The 17,773-nt window shown below is 36.6% G+C and overlaps 1 pseudogene; it reads left to right on the forward strand.

The window, feature by feature from the left end:
* Window positions 1-379: 379 nt before the first annotated feature.
* LOC114048985 lies at window positions 380-16,418 on the forward strand (annotated as a pseudogene).
* Window positions 16,419-17,773: the final 1,355 nt, after the last annotated feature.

A 17,773-nucleotide genomic window follows, 5' to 3' on the forward strand; every position in this document is an offset into this window, starting at 1 on the left:
CAGGCTTCTTGTGTCAGTGACTGCAGGCACTGACTATTTATCTGGTGCCAAATTGATTTTGCCCTGAGGCCATGGGGAACCCAAATGTCTGGTGCTATGATGAGGGGGTGGGGTGGGTGCTGGTGACTGGCACCTCTGAAAGCTGTAGTGATCTGGCAGCTTACCTGGTGCTGAGCTGGGGTCCTAGTGGTGGTGTCTGACATGTGCTAACATGTGCCCCAGTGGGGGCGTTTCTGCATTTCCCTGGGGCTATACTGAAGCAAGGGGAGGTCTGGCTGCTGAAGGATGTCTGTTTTCCTGGACCTACACTGAAACAGAGAACTGAAGCAGAGGCTCTCAGAGCTGAAGTCTGCCCATTTCCATGGCTATTTAAAGGCACATGGGTGGGGAAGGGGTCCTGGTGTTGGCATTTGCCTGCTCCACTAGACTGGGGCTCAGGACTTCCCACTGGTTTCCTGAAGTGGGGCTTGCTGCTGACTTGCTGGGATGCTTCCTTCCCTGGAAATTGCTACCTTTTTACCAGAGTGAGATGGACCTTTCTTGCTGATCTGGGTTTCTTGGGTTAGAAGATTGTTTTCCCCCATCTTTTTGCTGGTTCTGCTGTTCCAGGATTTGTTTTGGGGTGCTGTTTTATGTTTGTTTGGAGGTGAATATGGGAGAGTTATAGTGGTTTACCTGCTTATTCCGCCATCTTGGCTCCTGGAAGTTCCAGAAAGTAAATGCAATATTCTTAGAGGCAAAAGAAATAAAATTACAACCAAGAATAACTTACTCTACAAAGTTGAGTATAATACCATAGGGAGAAAAAAGTGAACCTTTAAGGAATAAAAGATTTTCAGGTATTTTTATGAAAAGACCAGAGTTGCATAGGAACTTTAAATACAAATACAAGATTCCAGAATCTAGAGAGAAAAATTTATTTGAGCAACTGGGGGGAACTGTAGGATGATGTAGTATGAACAACCTAATGGGGGAGAAGAAACAAGTCTTCCTTCAGAATTTTAATGTCTTCAAAGGGTATTGAGGGAATTAAATTTTTTGAAAAAGAGGTCCTAGGGTGGAGTAGTTCTATTTTGAGAGTCTGATCAAAGGAAAAAGGAGGAAAGCTAAAAGGAATATACTAGTGTAGAAAGGAGAAAGAAGAGAAATGGAACTTTTTTTCATAATTGGGGGAGGGCATAAAAAGAAGAGTATAAAAACATGGAGGAAGGGTAAAGGGAATGGGCAGTAGGTGAAACTTTTATCTGAAATGGACAAAGGAGGGTTGAACTCACACTCAGAATTTGGTGTAGAAATACATCAAACACCAGGGGGGAAAATGAGAATAAATATGGGAAGGGCTTAAGAATGAGGCTAATACTGGTAAAGTAATAGCTGTAAGCAAAACAAACTTCCTGATCCTAAACAGTGGAATAAAAGGGGAGAAAAAAGAAAGAAAAGAATTAGAATCTAAAGTGGGAGGAGGGCATGCCTTAAATTGCCTCTTAAACAATTGGGGAATGACTGAATAAGTTGTGGCACGTGAATGTAAGGACTATTGTTATGCCAGGACTGATGGAAGAGATGGAAGAGATCATTTCAGAAAATCCTAGGTGGTATGAACTTAGGTAGACAGAATAATTCTCCTACTTAGGTAGGATAATTTATACAATAACAGAAACATTATAAAGAAAAACTACCTGAAAGATGTAAGAAAATCTGATCAGTGCCATCACTAATGATGTCTCTAGAGGACCTTTGATGAAATATGTTACTCATCTCCTGATGAGAGAAGTGATGAAAGAAAGTAATGAAACATACATTTTTGGATAGGACCACTGTGTGGATTCATTTTGCTTGACCACTTATTTGTTAGAAGGAGTTTTTATTTCTTTCATTTATTTTTTTAATTGATGGGTGGGGGTAGCAATAGCGATGTCAATAATAATAAGAAGTCTATTATAACATTTTTAAAATGCACAAAAGAGAACAGAAGGAAATTCAGAAAGAAGCACATACAAACTGGACAGATTTGAAAGTGATGTAGCGGTATAACCTATACCAGATTGCATGCCATCTTGGGGAGGGGAAAGAGAGGGGGAAATTTTTAGAACTAAAAATCTTATTAAAAAAATCAATGTGGAAAACTATCTTTACATGTAATTGGAAAAAATAAAATACTATTTACAAAAAAAAGGAAGAAAGTAATGTAGTATTTTATATACTTTTTAAAAAAGTGAGTAGTATAAATGGAGAGTCATGATTTCATAGAATCATCTTTTTGTGTTCTATATACGTATATGGAAATGCTCTTTTTTGGTGTTTAAGTTTCAAATTTAAAAAGGATTAATATATATATATACATATGTATGAAATAATTTCCCAACTCCAGTCTTGTATGATTTTCTAATATACTCTGTGGTTCTGTCAGGTTCCTATTTCTGTGTGCAATTTTCTCTATATGACAGCGGGTGGCACCCAATACTTTTGAGTAGATGATTATTATTTTGCTTTCAAATCCTACTTATGCTAAGAGGCTGCCAGAAAACATAAGCTTATAATATGTGTTTGAATTGACTTATGATCTTTTATATAGTGTTTTAAAAGAGTTACAAAGATAAATTCTTTTTAATTCTTAAATTCATTCATCTTAGATATCTTCTTGAACATTTTGAATCTTCTAGAGTTCAAAGAACCTTTGCCTTTTCCACAAGACACATTCCTTGATAGTTCTGACTATTGCTTCATTTATGCTAGCATCACACTATGCCAAGGAAAGGGGTCAGTATTCTCCTTATTTCCTATTGATCTTCCCAGAGTCTCCTTTTGCTCCAGAAAGAAAAACACTCAACAACCTCTCCTACTTTGGGGTTAAATCCATCCATCTATATCAAACAGTCCAAGGATCCTTATTGCCATCACCTGTTGGCTTACAAATCATTCTGCCTCCTTTCTAAAGAGTTTGGTACCAAGTTCAAAGTCTTCCTCTACCACCCCACTCCTTGCCCTTATACTTGGTGACTTTAATACTCATATTGAAGTTTCTCCAAACACCTTAGCTTCCCAATTCATCAACCTCTTCAACTCCCATAACTCATATCTTTAAAAAAAAAAAAGTTTTGCTGGTGCTCTTCTGTTTTGTTTCTGTTATTTCCCAATGACTACCCTCCCCAGTAGAACCCTCCCTTGTAATACAGTTAAACAGAATAAATCAACACATTGACCATGCCTTATAACATATGCCTCATTCCACACTTTTGCTAACTACCTCTATGGTAAAGGGCATGTTTCACCATCAGCCCTCTGAAATAACTACTTGTCACTGAATTGATCAGAATTCTGAAGCCAGAATGCAAGAGTAGACAGTCATCAGCTATAATCAAATGTGAGTGCCCCAATTTTATTTTGGGTGATGGAAATCTCAGGCTAAATGAAATCTCTTCTAAGAAAGTGACTTACGTATACAACAAAAGGCTCATCTACCATAAGTACAAAAAGGGGAGAGCTGTGTAAAGTCTGGATTAGTTACTTCTACTGTACCCAGAGAAGTGAACAAATGAGATGGCCTGAGAAAACTTGACCAACAATAATTTGAGGAAGATGGGCTTTTCTCCCTTGTGCATCTGGGTCAAATGTAGATCAAACTATTCCCTGGGGATGGTGTGAGATTTTAGTCAGTTACTTGATTCTGGTTATTTCAAGTTCCCCTTCCTTCCTCTTTCTCTTCTATGGTTTTCTCTTCTTTTAATATGATGCTGTTGAATCCTTTTCTTTCTCAAGATTCTCTTTAGATACATCTTCTTCCCAAAGACAGACCCCTTTCCTCATCCTTTCCTTGGTTTGCCTACTTATCTTCCTTTTTTCCACCTCCTTACTTCTGTCTTCTCTTTGTTTCTTCCCTGATTCTTCCTATAACTCAGAAAGAGCACTACTTCATTCTTATCAGAATTCTGTCACTGTATTACTGTGCGAACTTGAGAATATAACTTCCCCTCTCTAGTCATTTGTTTCCTCCACTGTGAAAAGAGTATCTTGAACTTTTAAGTTCCCTTCTAGTTCTAAAAATCTAGGAGGTCCTGTTACAATTTACTCCTAGGCTGGTGGTTGTTGATTTTTATACTTTTAGATAACTTTAATTTTTTAATTTTTAATTTTACTTAAATAATTAATTTTATACTTTCTTAAGTAGCTTTAGCCTCATATAAGGGAAATAGTATCTTGGAGCCCTGAAGCTGAAATGTGAGCTTTACATTACCTTATGCTTTACTTGTTTATAATTTTTTTACGTAAACAAATTAAGAGTTCTAATGCTGGGTTTCTAGTACTACGTGGTTTTGCATTTAACCCTCATGACAGCATGCCTGTGCCAGTTTTTATGTCTATTTAGCTCACTCCCTAACTTCATCTGAGTGTATGAAACTTGCTTCTTGATCATGGCTGGCTTCCCCCAGAAGAGCAAGTAACATATAAGTTAGCACGGCAGAAGAAGATATTAGTGGAGAAGACTATCCAACAGAAATTCATGACTATCTGTCAGCATTTGAGAATTCCCTTCATTCTGTGGATGAAATGTTAAAGACCATAATGTCAGTTTCAAGAAATGAATTATTACAAAAGTTGGACCCACTTGAACAGATCAACTTGGATTTAGTTTCTGCTTGTACATTGAATTCAGTGTTTTGGGTTTACTTGGCCACTTAAGGAGTTAATTCCAAGGAACATCCAGTAAAGCAGGAAATAGATAGAATAAGAATATATATGAACAGAATCAAAGAAATTACAGACAAGAAAATGGCTGCCAAACTGGATAAAGGTGCTGCTTCAAGATTTGTAAGAAATGCTATCTGGGAAGCCAAACCAGAAAAAGGATCAATGTCCTCAAATAAAGGAAAAAAGGAAAAAGTGAATCTTTGGTTTTATTTGGTGAATATTCAGAAGTATTCCATATTAACTTTTGGCCCTATCCCTTCAAAAATAGGTAGAAAATGGAAGAAGATTGTATTGAATTTCAACTGGAGAAACCAGGTTTAAAAACACATTGGTATGAAATTTTTCTTGGAATTTGCTACATAATGTGCCCCCCCTCCAATATTTTAATTGATTTTTCTGGTTATTAAAAATTTGAAATTTCATATCCATATTTGGCTAAATATTAACCTATAAATTATTACATTTCAGCTCAGTGTTTTTTGTAAACATATTTGCTATTATACTGCTCTTATGAATTACATGAATTCTACAAGTGAAAAGTATACATCTGTTTTCAGTATATTGTGTTAAAAAAAAGATGAAGTGACTAAATATTTCTTTATAGTGCAGTTATTATGGTCATCTCTTACTCGTTTCTAGAAATCATTGATCTTTTAAAAATAAGTAATTGAAATATGATATTAAAACTTAAAGGGTCATATAAAGCTTACAACTATTTGTCTACAATATCCATTTAAAAATAAATGGAAATGTTATTTAAATAAGAGTTGAGATTTCATATTGAGATTTTGAGTAAAGAATTACAAATTCTTACAAGTCATTCCCCAAATTGATAAATGGTCAAAGGATATGAACAGGCAGTTTTCAGAGGAAGAAACTAAAGATATCTATAGTCATATTAAAAAATATTCTAAATCACTATTGATTAGAGAAATGCAAATCAAAACAACTCTGAGGTACCTCATCATACCTATCAGATTGGCTAACATGACAAAACAGGACAATGATAAATGTTGGAGAATATGTGAGAAAATTGGAACACTAATGCATTGTTGGTGGAGTTGTGAAATGATCCAGCCATTTTGGAGAGCAATTTAGAACTATGCCCAAAGGGCTGTAAAACTGTGCATGCCCTTTGACTCAGCAATACCACTTCTAAATCTGTATACCAAAGAGATCATAAAAACAGGAAAAGGACCCATGTGTACAAAAATATGTATAGCAGCTCTTTTTGTGGTGGCTGAGAATTGGAAATTGAGGGGATGTCCATCCACTGGGGAATGGCTAAACAAGTTGTGGTATATGAATGGAATGGAATACTATTGTGCTATAAGAAATGATGAACAGGCAGATTTCAAAAAAACTTGGAAAGACTTACATGAACTGATGCAGAGTGAAATGAGCAGAACCAGAAGAACATTGTACACAGTAACAGCCACACTAAGGGATGATGGACTTTGATAGACTTGGCTCTTCACAGCAATGCAAGAATCTAAGACAACTCCAAAAGACTCACAATGGAAATTGCTATCCACATCCAGAAAAAGAACTATGGAGTCTGAATGCAGACGGAAGCATACTATTTGCTCTCCTTTTCCTTTGTTGTTTTGTTTTATTGCTTCATTCTCGTGGTTCCTCTTATTGATTCTAATTATTCTTTACATCATGACTAATGAGCAAACATACTTAATATGAACATATAAGTAGAGTCTATATCTGATTGTACGCTGTCTTGGGTGGGGGAGTGAGAGGGAGAGAAAATTTAAAACTCAAAATCTTATGGAAGTGAATGTTGAAAACTAAAAATAAATTAATTAATTATAAAAAAGAAAAAAAGAATCACAAAAAAAGAATCACAAATTCTTTCACCTGGAAAGAATCCCAGATGCCATCTACTTTCAACACTCTCATTTTATCAGTGAAGGAACTGCAGCCCAGAAGTGACTTGTTCCCATTCCTTTACTCTAAATGCTAGAGTTATTATCTTTATTGTTTTAATGACTCTTTTGAGTAAGTTTTTGTCAGATGATTCACTTAAGTCATCCTGTTCATAGGGATTGTGTTGCAAAGATTCCTATGAATAGTTAACCATAATTACTCGTTCTTGATTAAAAATACTTAGATAGCTGTTCAAGTGCTCTCTCTCTCTCTCTCTCTCTCTCCCTCTCAGTGCTTTGTCTATTCTTCCAGTTATGTTTTCTTAGGTTACATTATGGTGGGCCCACACAACATACCACCTGGGGGCTGCTTTGGGGGGCCCACAGGTCATATGTTGTGCAGGCCTGCATTATGATAATAGTTGCAAGTGTCCATGTCAGGTAGAATCCAAACAGGGACATTACAGCATCCTTACAATTTGTCTCATTTTGGTGCAACATTTATTAGTGATAGTTCTGTATTGAACTTTTTTTTTCAATATCTCATGAATTAAGCCCATAAAACTTTGACTACATATTTCCAATTAATGCAAATGTAAAAAACCCATGCTATCACATACAGGAATGCCAAAAACAGTAAAATACTTTAATTTTTGAGAAAGAAATCGATATGATTTTTGTGTGATTAATGCTCCATATGTAACCCTGAATAAATGGGTTTCTTGATTTATAGAAACACATATTGGAAATGGTCTTAAAGTGTGATGGATTTTGTAAAGCATTTTGGGCTCTTTCTGTGACACTTGATGAGGAAAGCATTGATGGAGTCACAAATTCTGTTCTGGCTATAATGTCAGATAATTTGAAGAGTGGAAGAACATTTATAACTACTGCATACTACATTTGCAGCCTTTCAAATAAAATTATCTTCTTTAAAACATTTTTGTGATAATTATTATTATAAGATTAAATGCAGTGTGCATGCTTTTGTGTTGTCTTTATCTATTATGCAATGGTTATTTCTGAATGTTTCCTACTTTTATAAAGGTTGGAAAAACAAAGGAAATTATTTGTCATAAAAATAAAAGAAACTTGCTTCTCTATTCTCTTCTGAATTGCTGCAGCAGCTCTTAGCAGGTTCCTGCCTTTACATAATCAGTTCAAAGATTTTGAGACAAGGAATATTATATTTGAGGCAAGGAATATTATAATCAGATGAGAGATAAACCTCTATCTTAAGCAACTTTTAAGTGTCAACAGCTCATCCACCTGTCCTACTGGCTATTCTACTTTTTTTTTTTAACTATTTATTTATTTATTTTTAGTTTTCAACATTCACTTCCATAAGATTTTGAGTTTTTGAGTTTTAAATTTTCTTCCCCCCCCTTACCCCTCCCCAAGATGGCATGCAATCTGATATAGGCTCTACTTATACATTCATATTAAGCATATTTTCACATTAGTCATAATGTAAAGAAGAATTAGAATTAATTGGAGGAACCATGAGAAAGAAGAAACAAAATAAAACAACAAAAGAAAAGGAGAGCAAATAGTATGCTTCCATCTGCATTCAGACTCCACAGTTCTTTCTCTGGATTGGCTATTCTACTTTTGAATAAGCCCAAATGATTGTACATTATTTTTGTACATTATTGGTCAGTAAATCTGAACCTGCCATTGTTTACAGTAGATATAAATGCAGAAAATATACTTACTGAGAAGTAGGACTGGACCCTCCCCCAAGACAGACTAGAGATGGATGAAAAGAGTTGATTTGGATTAGTAGAAATCTGTCTTGGGATCTTGTTAACTTCCTAATATCAATATTTCTTAGGAGCTCTGAGACTCTTTTTTCCTCCCGTTTTTAAAATGATGCCATTTGGCATTAATTCTCATGACAATTGTCCTGCCTAGTGTGAGGCATGATTTTGAGGGTGAAGTTTTGTGCCTGGTTGGCTCTCAGCAGCAGATTAAAATCTGTTTATGTGTATACATATTGATAAAATTTCACTGGCTGAAGAAATACTCCCTCCAGTCCAAGGTGATCCTATTTTGTTCAGCCTTTATGTTCTCTCCAGAGAAGCAAGTTCTGAAACACAAGTATCTGTTTATCAATTCAAGGGGCGGCATTCCATAAGATGTTAGGAGCAGATGAAGTAGGAAACACACCATGTAGTGTCCTTTTATTAGGCTTTATTATTTGTGGCTGAAATTGTTGGGAAACAGTAAGAAGGAAGATGAAGGGGTGGGAATTGATCTTTCTTCTCCTTAAACTGGATATTGGGTATTTGTTAATAAATTATTGTTTTCAGGGTAAAACACACACACGCACACACACCCACACACCCACACCCACACACACACACATACACCCACAATACTAGTAGAATTTTGTTATTAAAAAGATGGATTGTTTTCTTCACCATAAACTTAAGGTCATTAAAGGAACTTTACAGTTTCCTAACAGCAATACAGCCCACTGTCTTCCCCTTGTCCAGTTCTGGACTCAATTCATTGTCCATCTGGACTATCTGTCCTAGATATACATACTGGTGGGCAAGCTCTATAAGTCGTCCATCCAAATTCATATTGTCATCTGGGTAATAAACATTCTTCAGCAACTGGTTCTTTCCTGTGTGGATGGTTAGGGTGAATTTCTTTGTGCAGTTGCAGATTTTATCCAAGAGGCTCTTCATTGTTTTGGGGCTTGATGTAATCAGTATAGTAACTAACAGAAGCAGAACCAGTTATACAACGAGTACAAGAATGAATTGGTTTCTTGGACTACTAAGGCATTGGTCCCCCAGGGCAAGTGACGCTGGCCTTTAGATTCTAAGGAGTGGAACTTCTTAGGGGTTGAACTCCTACTACAATAGAGACCTTATCCTATCAGAGTAATTTCCATTAACAATCAGTTCTTATCAATGTATTTGTCAATTTAGCTGACTTTTTTCTCTTCTTTTTTTGTCCATAAAAATTATTTGTTAGATGAGGTGACTCTCTGGGAGGGAGAAAGGCAGTGGAAGAATACTGGGGGAAATTTAGGCGAGATAAAAAAAATAACAAGAAATACATGCATATATATGTGTATGTGTGTGTGTGTGTGTGTGTGTATACAGCTAATGGAAACAAGTTGCTTTTAGCAAAGACATTTACTAAGAACAGTAGTTACCTGGGATATGTTCTCCCACAAACAGACATAGTTCATGGGAATAGTTGGCACAAACTTAGAGTACAATGGAATGAAATGTACAGTTAGCTAACACACATGACCAAAATAACGCATAACTACAGTATTGCAGGGCTTTGATGTCCTTTCTTTCTTAGTAGACTGCTCAGGAAGTTCCCCCTTTGGTGTAGCATCTCTGCTAGATGTCATTCAGTTGTAATCCTAGAGTCAGCTTCTCTCAACAGCTTGACTCTTCATTGTCAGGGGTAGCTGTCTCTTGAAACCATAGCTATCTCTCTTTACAGTTGCCAAGGGTCCCACTTCTTATCTTGAAGAACTGCATGTAGATACAGTCTCTTCTCTATTGGTCCTGTAGCTCTGCATCAAAAATACATGGTAGATGGGGGTGGGAAACAGGAGAGAGAATTCTCTTGTTCCTTTCTCCCCAACCCCAACCCAAACAATGTCCTCTCAAGAGCCAACTTCCTCCTCCATTTCTGACTCCAAGTTTTGACTGCTCCAAAACTGAAGAGCTGTCTTTTAAAGTTAGCTCATTTCCCACCAGCCAACGGGTAATTATCTCTCTTGTTGTTGTTTGTCCTTCTTTATTAAAGAGGATCATGATATCAGGAAGGTGATGTCATGACTTGCAAGTGAATTGGATTTAAGTGAAGGTAGGCTGTGCAAAGTCACCAGCCTTACTCTCTCCTTTGGAGCCAGTGGCAAGATATAGATCAGGATGACTAGAGATGGCCCTGGATGCAGTGGGAGACCATGACCTTTTTAACCTAAGGTCTTTTCCAGGTCTCACTTTGACTGAGGAAATGTCCATTCAGTGATTAAGACTAGGTAAGAAATGAGGCAAAAAAATAGTCTCTTTTATGTAGTCAAAAAACAAAAAAACAAAATCAATCTGGGAGGAGAAAGCCAAAGCAGAAACAATTGCTATTTACACTCACTCTGAGTCATCATAGCCTAAACAATGCCCAAGTGAGACTTGGGCCAGGACCTACTATTGGCTAATCAATGAGAGCAAGAGTGATTTGGGTTGCAGGGTTGCCTCACAGATCATTGTTTGTCCTTCCTTTTCAAAGAGTCACCAGCCTTACTCTCTCCTCCAGAGCCATCTGGGTCCAGTAGCAAAATATAGATCAGGATGACTGGAGATGGCCCCAAGCATAGATTTTAAGTAAAAAAGAAAGGAAGAGATCATTTTGGGGTGGCTCCATGGAGATTGTGGGATTTGAACTAGACTTTGAAGAATGGGAAGGATTTGGATAAGTAGATACAGAAAGAGACTGACCGAAAATAAACACTTCCCCATTTATATATGGACTTGCTTGGAAAGAATATGGACTGATGCTGAGTGAAGTGAGCAGAACTAGGAGAATGTTGTATACAGTACAGTCATGTTGTGTGATGACTAACTTTGATACACTTAGCCCTTCTCAGCAATGCAAGGATGTAAGAAATCTCTAAAGGTCTCATGATGGAAAATGCTGTCCACATCCAGAGAAAGAACTATAGAGTTTGAATGCAGATTGAAGCATACTATTTGCTATTTTTTTCTTCTGTTTTGTTTTGTTTTGTTTCCCCTTTCTGGTGGTTCTTCCTATTGGTTCTAATTCTTCCTTACAACATCACTAATGTGAAAATATGTTTAATCGGAATGTATATGCATAGCCTATATTAGATTGTGTGCTGTCTTGGGGAGGGAGGGGGAGAAAAATTTTAAACTCAAAAGTTTATGGAAGTGATTGCTGAAAACTAAAAATAAACTAATAATAATAAAAAAGAAAAATTAATTATTAGAAGCTCCAAAATGGAAAGGATTATCTCCGGAATTAGTGAGTGACCTCTGTGGTTAGAGGTCTTCAAGAAGAGACTGAATGACCTCTTAATGGAGGTAGAGAAAGGATTCACGATTTAGGTAGAAATTGCAACTAGAGGGCCAATGGGTAATTATCTCTCTAACTCAATCTAAAACCTCATATTCACTGAAGCGATAGTACCTTGTGATTACATCCTGGGGTACTGACATCTTTCAAAGTATTTCTGTGACTACATGAATGGGGGGGAGGTGGAAGGTGGAGACATTAAATCCTTCATAAACATCTACATATATATATATATATATAGTTATACACATATATTTGTGTGTATGTATATAAAAAAACTCTTGCCCATAGAGTCCAAAACTTACAGTGTATGGTGCCTCACATCTCTCACTCTAATGTATATGTGTGTGTGTGTGTGTGTGTGTGTGTGTATGTAAGCTACTCACTTTCTGGAATGACTTGTTCATTCTAACCTACATTCCAATGACATCATGAGGGTGATGTTTTGACTTGCCCATAAATTGGATTTCAGCTAGGCAGAGTTGCCTGAAGTCATCAGCCTCACTCAAAGTCCAGTGGCAAGACAAAAATCAAGATGACTGGTGATGGCCTGGGAGAACTTCTCCCAAAGCCTCCATTTAAAGAGGGCTCCCAGACCAGCCAGCTCTTCTACACCCCTTGAAACAAACTCTACCATGCTCTCCCCTTTTACCCTTTCTTTCAGCTTTCTTTTGTGTGTTGTCTTCCAAGTTCCTTGAGGGCAGGGACAGTATTTTTCTCAGTACTTAGCACAGTGCCTGACTCATAGTAGGTGTTTAATAAATGTTTATTGACTGATTTACTTATCACTAAGTCAAAAGAAATAATAATATGACAGTTAGTCACATACTAAAGCATACATTATAATTTACACATAAGCCTGGATCACACTCTCGCAGTGATGTATTAAAGTATCTATGAGAAAGAGTGAGTACACACAGAAACATCACAGGGAAGTATATGAAGGAGGAAAACCCATGTGCTCGAATAACTCATAACTGTGACCTATAGATTTTGATGTCATTGGTCCACTCGGAAACCTTTATCAAACAAAGCCGCTTCTCTACTAGCCGCTTCTCTGTAGGCCCTCCCCACTCCTCAGCTGGGCATCTCCTCTTCTCTTCTATTTTTGAATTGACATAGCATTTACAAGATCTTTCAACTTATAATCACCTTAAAAGTCCATTAGAAAAGTGTTACACTATCAAACTGGCTAGCAATTCCTGCTATCAGTGCTTATCAGTGCCATCTACAAAGCTCAACAAGATCTTTGGGCACCATAGGCCAACTTTTCCCTCACCAAGATGTTGAGTCATCCAATCGGAACTGAACTCACAGCAAAAGAACTCAGATCCACTGTTTGGGTAGTAAGGCAAACCAGCCTTGTCAGCTTTTCATTCACCAGAATTTATTTAGATCTCAGCATCTCTTCTTAAACCACAGAACAGCCACAAAAACCTTTCCGTTTTCCCCTCTTAAACCAGAAAGGGGCAAAAAAAAAAAAAAAAAAAAAAAAAAGAAGGACAGGCATTTCTGAGAAACTTCCCCTCTCTTAAGCTTATAAGCTCTGATAGGCAATAGCTGGTACTAAAACTATTTTCCATTGACCTTAAACCTTTATTCAGCCAATTAGAAACTAAAAGCTGAAGTTTTCTTATTAGGTAACTGCTTCTACTAGTTTCTTCAAATAGCTCCAACAAAACTTATTTTTAAGCCCCTGCTGAGTCTTCTGGTGTGTCTCTAGTCTCTGCCTCAGCCTCAGCCTCCCATATCCTCAGGGGTTAAAATAAGATCTTCCTGGTACCCAGAGACTCAGCTTTTACTTACTTGTTAACAATTTCTCCTATAAGTTCAATAGTCCTTATTTAATCATCCTTCAGTCTCTAAATAGTTACATGATTTTTTTCATTTTTTTAGTTTTACCCTCTAAGTTAAAAATAGTTACATGTAAATAAGCTGAAGGAATCCTTTTAGCACTAAATTGCTCCATATGAAAGAGCTATACCTTACACACACACACACACACACACACACATGCCCATATATATAAACATAAGAATATATATACAAATATTTACATGTATAAACATACAAAAATATAAAGGAGGAATGTGAAAGTATTCGCTGATTAATTTAGAAGATCTCATTGAAATTATTTGCAAAAGCATTTGGTGCATAAGCTACAGTTATTTTCATAGTAATCTTTCTGCAAATATTTATCATCCATGCTACAAACGCTCCATGAGATAATTTCTTGTTAACTTTGGATGAATGACAAAACATTTCCAAGGAAAACTTGTGAGTCATTCTTCCCTTTAGCTACAAGTTCCTTATGCTTTAGGTTTCATTAGATTGCGAGGATTCACTTCCTCCAATGATACGTCCACTCATTGGTCATTGGACAAGCATCTCGCATTTAGAATACTGAGAGCCAATTTAAACTTTATAGATGATCTAAAAACTGATTCTTAGCATCCTGTCCCCTTGCCATTGTCACTGCAGAAGGAAGATGCATAGGACTGAGGACCATTTTGTATTTTTCTTTGTTTCATGAGTTGCCAAGGCCAAAGAATTCAACACGAAGTGTCCAGACTACTGCAGATAAACTTCTCCCTATTTAGCTAGAAGGGTTATGGAAAGCAGATTGTTTATAAGAGTGACCTTGAAGCCTTTCCAGCATTGTATAACCCAGGATATCAAGGTCACTTCCATAACATGGTAAGGCTTCAGAGTAAAACTTTTATGGAGAAGCACAGAAAGAATGTTTATGATAAAAAGACGGATTGTGTCAGGGAACTGCACGGTATCATGCAAAGCACTGGACAATTTCCAAAAAACCCTGTTACCATCGACTTCTCCCCACAAAGAGTGAGTACCCCTTTACATTGGGATGTTGAAAGATTCTCCTCCCTTTTCCCTGAAATTTAAGCAACTCAGTTTTGTGACTGACCCTGAGATATTGCTGCTGGAATTGCAAGATGATTAGTCAGTCCTCATCTCAATCCTTTATACCTGGTCAGCCGTAGACTCCCAGATCATATAGTCTACCTAATCATCCACCCGGGGCACTAGGGTCTAGACGTGGGAATCTTGCTATCTACTGTGACAATCTACTTCCCTATGACTCCCTTTATAATCCCTATGATTACTTAGACCAGGAGTTTTTAAACTATCTGTGACTTTTTTTCTAAAAAATATTTTGATAACTGTATTTCAATGTCATTGGTTTTATGTATAATTCTATGTAATTTATTAACTTTAATTTATTGATTAAAAGTATTTCAAATATTAATAATTAAAATTATTAATTATTCTGATAAGGCATCCATAAGCTTTATCAGACTGCCAAAGGGATCCATGACACAAAAAAGGGTAAGAATCTCTGCCTGGCCTAAACCAATGCTCCCCTTTCTGGCAACTACCTAATATATGTTGTATTCCCCTAGTTAAATGTAAGCTCCTTAAGGGGAAGGACTATTTAGCTTCTTGTATTTGTATTTCCAGTGCCTAACATAGTATTTGAAACATGTAAAGTGTTTAATAAATGCTTGTTAATTAATTGATTGATCTGCAGTGCCTGTTCGATGTTTGCATGTGTGTGTATATGTGTATATATACACACACACATATATAATATGTATGTATATCCAGATATGTATATATACATATACATGTTTTATATCTATGGAGTAACTCAATGGACCACCCCTATAACTACATGTCATAATCTACAAAATAAGCATCTTTCCTTCATTTGGTTTTCTTTAACATGAATTATTGTGGGCAGCTAGATGGCACAGTAGAGTGCTGGGCCTGGAGTCAGGAAGACCTGAGTTTATTTCAACCTCAGACACTTACTAACTCTATGACCCTGGGCAAGTCACTTAACCCTGTTTACTTCAGTTTCTCAATCTGTAAAATGAGCTAGAGAAGGAAATGGCAAACCATTCTTTGCTAACAAAACCCCAAATGAGATTATGAAGAGTTGGACACAACTGAAAAATGACTCAACAACAAAAACACATAAATTATTAGGCCAAACTCTTTTGAGTGGTTATGGATCTCACTAAAGATTCTCTGAAGGATTCTGTTGCTTGATGCAACCAGTACAAAGTCATCTATGAATGCGAGTATCTTGAAGACCTCATCGTCTATATGGAATCCTTCACTTCCATTTGGACTCTGTGCAGGGCATCAGATATGACAGTAATGAACATCTTTAGTGAGCATGTATCTCACAGTTTTATTCCTTGATTAGTATTGATAATCAGAGAATAACTTTATAGTTATCTCTATGAGTGCCTCTGTCAAAGAATCTTTTATGATTTTAATATATATATGGGATATACCTTGTTGAAGAGGCTTTACAGCTATGTTCTACTCTACTGAGTCAAGTACTGTTAAAAAATCCTTTAAAAGCCTAAAAGTACTTTTTAAAAACCATAAACACAACTGGATCTTGTATTCTCTATACCTTTCAGTTAATAGTATAACTGAAGAAGTAGAGTTTGATATAGAAAGGAGTTTGTGAAGTCTTCTTGTCCTTTGCTCACATTATCTGGTAAGAGACCATGTTGTATGCCCTAGGGCCTTCTCCCTTCTATGGCCATGTGGTCATGAGAAACAAGCCTTGGTTCTTGCTCTTTTTGTTTGTTATTTTCCATTCTAGGTGAAGGGAGTGGAGTCTCTAGGACTCTGGGAGTTCAAGGGATCTGCAGGCATTTCAGGCCGGGCTTTGCAGCCAGCAGCAATGGCTTAAAGGCCAAGAAACAACCTTCTGGACCCATGCAGCAGAAGCTAAAATGAGGACAGTGCTGCCCTTGTATGTGAATTTGGTGGGGCCAATGTTATATAAGAACTGAATTATGTTTTGAGCCTAATCCTCCCCAGAGATTGAGTTTTGTAGGGGAGATTGTTTCCCTGAGGTGTTGAGGAAAATATTCATACATTTGTCCTTTCTATATCTTTGAAGCAAATATCCTTTTATATAAGATAATTTATGTTAGGTAGTTAAATGGAACTGAAGTGCAAGTTACTGGTCCCTAACAATGGGGGGAACACTGCAAGTAGGGCCCCAAGCCCATAGCAATAGAGTAGAAACATCAACAAACCCCTCAGGGTAGCCTATGTTGTTTTCAAGAAACAAACCCCAAAATCTGAAATAGATTTAGAAAGAAATTTATTAAGTTATTTGGTTAAAAAAAAAAGGGAGCTGAAAAGAAGGGATAGCTCCTTCCATAAGTCTTTGTGAGGTTACACTATACAGAGTTCAGACTACAGAGTAAGTGCATTTGCCTGATTGGCTTCATGTAGACAGTAGGTAGTCTCCTAGAGAAGGGTGGTTTGAAATGTATATTAGCAGGTAAGTCAATCTAATTTAGGGACCCCAAAACAAGCACTGGGTAGGATCTCAGCATTCATTACAACCATCTAGCTTCCCTGGAGGTGACTGATCTCTACAGTAAGCTTTTGGGGTTAGAAAAATTTTCTAGTTATGTAAAGATAAAATCAAAAAATAATAATAAATGATAAATAATCCACAATCCCCTTTTTGGGGCTTAAAGCCCAACATTCTCATACTAGTGAAAGTACAATTACAGAAGCAGAAAAGTAAGTTATGGTGTCAAAGGATTTCATTAAAATAACCAGAATCAATGGCACCTTCCTCACTACCTATCTCATCTAGAGCGTGATAGAATTCCTTTAAGGAAGTGTAGTGACCATATTGGCAACAAACTTTTCCCAATGTTTCATAGTCAGAGGGATCAATTTGAGTAAGTCTCAGGGGCTCTAAGTCAAGGGACTTGAACTTACACCGGGAAACAAGTGCACTGTGGCCATAAATGTAATTCAACATTCTTTGGGTATCATTTTTCAAATTAATAACATTTCTTAGACAACAATTTCTCAAAAATCACAATACAAGAAAAATCAGAAGCCTAATAATAACACAAACAATACTATGTATTTTAAAAACATAACACAAAACTTTTTGCCAGTCAAATTACATCAATTCACTTGACTACATTTTCTGAATCCTCTGATAAAGAAAATCACTTTATGTAACTATCAATATGGCATTCTATACCAATTGCATACAAAAATGCAAGTAATAGAGTAATTACACTTAATAAAAATAATAACTAACATATGTATGTATA

Source organism: Vombatus ursinus, unplaced genomic scaffold (genome assembly GCF_900497805.2).
Source record: "Vombatus ursinus unplaced genomic scaffold, bare-nosed wombat genome assembly UNPS02014794.1, whole genome shotgun sequence".
NCBI classification, from domain to species: Eukaryota; Metazoa; Chordata; class Mammalia; order Diprotodontia; family Vombatidae; genus Vombatus; species Vombatus ursinus.